Consider the following 4,750-nt stretch of genomic DNA (forward strand, 5'->3'; position numbering starts at 1 on the left):
TTAATATACAGTCTGTGGTTTGTGACCTATGATGTGACTTGAATTCATTTATGTCAGTTTTCAAAATCAAAGTGTGTTATTCACACTCTGAACTTTTCATTTATTTATTCATGCGCACATTTGTCATTTTCACTTTCTACAAACGTGACATTTGAACAACAAAGTTATTAAATAATAAACCTGTAAACTTCAGGCAGAGTTAGTACTCGGTCCATCACTGCAGTATTTTATTGTAATAACAGAAAAGAGCTGACACGATGACGCTAGTGTAGAGAGATTTAAATGAAACATGGAAAACCACAGACAGGGTCATTAAGGATTCACTGCCCAGCTGTAGTCCTCATTCAGCCAATCACAGAGCAGAAACAGAGGAAACCAGCCCAGAGAGCGGCGAGGACACAGCTGATCCGTTTCACACATCTCGACCGATCAAAGTCCAAATGATCGCACATCCACCTTTCCAACCAAGTGTGCTGGCTTTAGCTGAGAGCTCCACCCTCTCAGTGAAATCTGGGGACTTTATCCAGTCGTGGACTTGGAAGTACAGGATTGGAGAAACAGGTAAAAACCATAAAGCACCAACAGCTTTAACTTCAGATAAATATGCTTTACAGTCGCTGCAAACACAGGAAACAGCCAGGGTGAGAAATGTGCTTCGAAAATGCCACAAAAACCTGATGAATCCTTTAATTAGCACCATTTTGGTCCAGAGTCAATGAGGCGTTCACTGTCAGCTGCTGGTTTCTTCCCAGTCTGCACAGAAACACTGAAACGGGCACAACGAGCAGCTTCCACATATCCAGTCAGACAGCACCACATGCATCATTCACACACAGAGGAGAACAGTCGGAGCTCATTCACCCTGCAGGTTTTACAGTCTGAAAAAATCCAACTGTTCTTTGATTTCCAGGGTTGAAAGTTTCGATTCTGCAGGACTAAAAAGAAAACGTTTCAAGATGATTTAGGTTATGAATCTGAACTCATGGATGGAAAGCGACCCCCCCCCCCCCCCCCCCACACACACACAGCTGAGGTTTGAGACTTCACTCTCCGGCAGTCATTGTAAAAAAAAAAAAAAAAAAACAACACATTACATGCTCAGTGATTTTAAACCAGCATCAGCTCTATGGGAGGCTTTTTCAACTCTTGCCCACAAAATGACCTCCTGTTTTGGTGCAAACTTCTGTTATTAAACCTGTCTGCTGAGCATTCGCCTGCTCTACTATTTGAATGAGCTCAGTTTGAAACATAGCTCTGTCTTAAAAGGTGCAAAGCAAAAAACCCCAACAGGGAAACCTTTTTGGAAAGCTTGTTAATGTGAGTCCAGCTTTTAGCCCAGAAATCTTCTCATTCTCACTCATTTGGGTCATTAAGGAAAACTGAACTTTCTATCAGCACTTCCTGTTTGTAAGCTAACAGTGGGAGAGCAGTCAGCCACCACGAGGATGTTCTGAACAGGTTTAAAGCGTCATTATCTTTGTTCTGCTGCATGTGGATTACAGACCTGATCAGAACAGTGATTTGAACGCTCTCATGCTGCCCGCAGGAGGAGATTCCACATATTTATGATACATTTCTCGTTTCACAGAAAAGAGAGCCGATCAGTCTGCATCAAAATAAAATTCAGAGCTGATTGTTTTTGCAAACTTACACAGTTCCTGATGTGATCACTCTCTCCAGTTCACCTACATTACCTTAGTTAAGCTAACAGCCGTCGCTTCAATCAGAGTTCAGAAAAATGAAAACTCAATGAATCTGGACTCTAGAAAGGAAATAAATGAATAAGAATTAGTGACGTTGTGTGTTTTGTTGCTTTGTTCAGCTTCAAACAGGATTTCATGTTAGCTTAGCATTTCAGCTATAAAACAGGGGCCCGTTCTTCGTATGTCGCTCACTACATCCAAGACCAAACCATCGCGCTAACCGTGAGCTCGCTAATCCGGTTCCCCGAACACACCTGTTGTTGACGATTAGTACAGCTGGACGCAGTAATGTGACATCACTGGGTGTCGTAAAAGGGGCTACGCATCGATAGTAGAAACATTGATCGGCAACCCGCTGATTGGTCGGCGAAAATGTCGAAGGAGCGCGCTCAGTATTTTTCGGCAGCAGAGCAAGAACTCTTGATTGAGGGATTTCAGGAGTTTCAGAGTTTAATTAAAACGCAAGGGAACACTGCAAAGGCTGCAAAAGCAAGGAGAGAGGGCTGGCAGGAAGTTGCTGACAAATTAAACTCGTAAGTAATTTAATAATAACAATAATAATGGAGTGGGTTTATATAGCGCTTTTCAAGGCACCCAAAGCGCATGACAATACCACTATTCAGTCACTTTATTATTTATTCATAGATTTATTATATTACACTATATTATCCAATATTATATTACATTATATTATATTGTTATATTATATCCCCTTTCACATTAGAGCCACAACAGGACCCACTAGAACATGGGAACAAGTAAAAGTGAAATATAAGAATATTCCACAGAATGGTAATATTTATCACTTATATTGCTTTTCGTCTCTTGGAAAGAGACCCTGAAATAATCTATTTGTTTGTTCATAACAGCAACCAAGAAAAGGGCAGAGCAAAAAAAAGACAGGTGGTGGTCCTGCACCCCCTCGTCAACAAGTTGGTTAAGTATATAATACCCTCACGGGAATATCAATATCTCTCAATGAGCACACTGTCGCGCTGAGCTAAAGGATCCTGTCTGTCCCGCAATATACGCTGAATTCTGAGGACTCTCCTTATCAATCTTGCACCTTCTGCAATGGGTGGCTTGCGTAAACGGACAGGACATGGCTGTGACAGACTTCCCAAATCCACCTTCGCTTTTATAGCCGTGGTCTCTCATCTTGATTACACGAAGTGATTTGCAATTACTACTCTGAAATATGAATTACATCTGTAATAATCACATACATGTAATAGAATGTTAATAGTACATTTCCCTTTTTTAGGAAATGACCTGTATGTATCTGTGTGACATCAATGAAAGGATCAAGTGCTGCATTATCTTTAGTTACATTGATGCTATTTATTTATGGTGAAACAGTGGTGGAATATCGCTGTTGCTTTCGTATAAATGAAGCGGACATACCTGCGTGGCCGCGATCTAATCCTGTTTACATAAAGTAAACCTGCTCCCGAGCAGGTTTACGCTTACGGCTCTGTTGCTATGACAGCAAGTCCCGGATGAGCTTCGGGGAACCGAATGATCCAGGATCACGCGAAATCGTCAACAATCTAATCCAGCTAACTTACTTAGCGAGGTACGAAGAACGGGCCCCAGATCTGACAGTTTAACTTTCCATCTGGGCAGCTGTTTGTTTGAAGGCATGCGACGCTAACCCTTAAACCCAAAACTCTTCAGTCCAACATCAGCTCAGTTTTTAAAACGAAATATTTTTAAATGATCACTTTTTGTTATTTTCTATCAAATATAGCTTTAAGTTATGTTTGATGTCTGGATTAAATATCAAATAATCTGATGAACTTGCATCAAAGTGGTCCCTGTTTTTTGTTTTTTTTTAAATATATTAAAGTACAAACACTGCCCCTCGGAAGGCTTCCTTATTTTGGCCAGTCAGAAAAAGATTGAGCTTTTCGAGAGGTGGGGCTTAGAGTCCAGAGCTAAAGCAGTTTGTCTGACAGAGGTCAGCATCACATAAACATGAAGAGTGATTAACAAATTTATATCTGACGCCACAGAGGCCCTAAATTTAAACAAAATGACCAAAATCATTTTAGATTTTTCTGTAATGTTAATTCACCAGTAAGTGTAAAAACTTTAACATTGATTTTTTAATGCTAAAATGTAATTATTGTTGTTGAATTTTCCAATTTACTGTTTTCACAAAAATGCTGAAAAAAAGGTGAAGTTGTTTTTAATTAAGTTGTTTCTAAAAAATGTGTGTTCCCTTGTTTTTATGACTGGTTGTCTAATAAATTTGTTAAGGGCTGTATTTTTTTTAAAACTGAATCATAAAAAGCTTTTCTGACCAGGGATAAAAACACTGAGCTGGAATATGAACTAAATAAATCAGTCAGAGATCTGCAGTCAGGCTACGACTGCTCAGGTACGTCTGCGGCAGGTAAATAATATTTGTTTGATGAATCAGATTCAGGTTTTCATGAACTGTGTGATAACTCCAGCCAATCAGAGACTGCAGCTCGTTCAGGCTGATTCAGAGAAAACCTGGTGTTTAAAAACCAACACGATATTTTCACTTCATAAATATTAATAAACTGACATGCTTGTACAAAAAATAAATATACACGTAACATCTCCATGAAACCAATCCAGTTCTTCATCTCGTCAGGTGGTTGCCAGGCAACATATAGGGTTGTTTTGACTGTTCTGTCTGCAGCGAGCAACCGTTCACCGTTACGTCGCCGTTTTCAAAGACGGGGAGCAATGAACCCATTTATCTGCCAATTACAGCAACTTCCCATCACGTGGGTTCAAACATCAACAACATGTCGCGTGGGTCAAGTACATGGATTTGGTTTTTGAAAAATGACCTGAAATATGTGAACAACACATTTTTAACGACAAGAGGATGAAATCAACAGTCACATCACATCAGGACGGAAGACAATAAAGTGCATAAAACCACAAAAAAAACAGTCATCTGATAAAAACCTACATGTTTTATACATGGTATAAATAAAGTTTTCTCTGTGCATGCAGTTAGTGAAGATTCTGGTGTTTCTTCGTGTTTTCCTTCCCTGACTCCATCT

Source organism: Aulonocara stuartgranti, assembly GCF_965226115.1.
Source record: "Aulonocara stuartgranti genome assembly, chromosome: 8".
In the NCBI taxonomy this organism is placed as follows: domain Eukaryota; kingdom Metazoa; phylum Chordata; class Actinopteri; order Cichliformes; family Cichlidae; genus Aulonocara; species Aulonocara stuartgranti.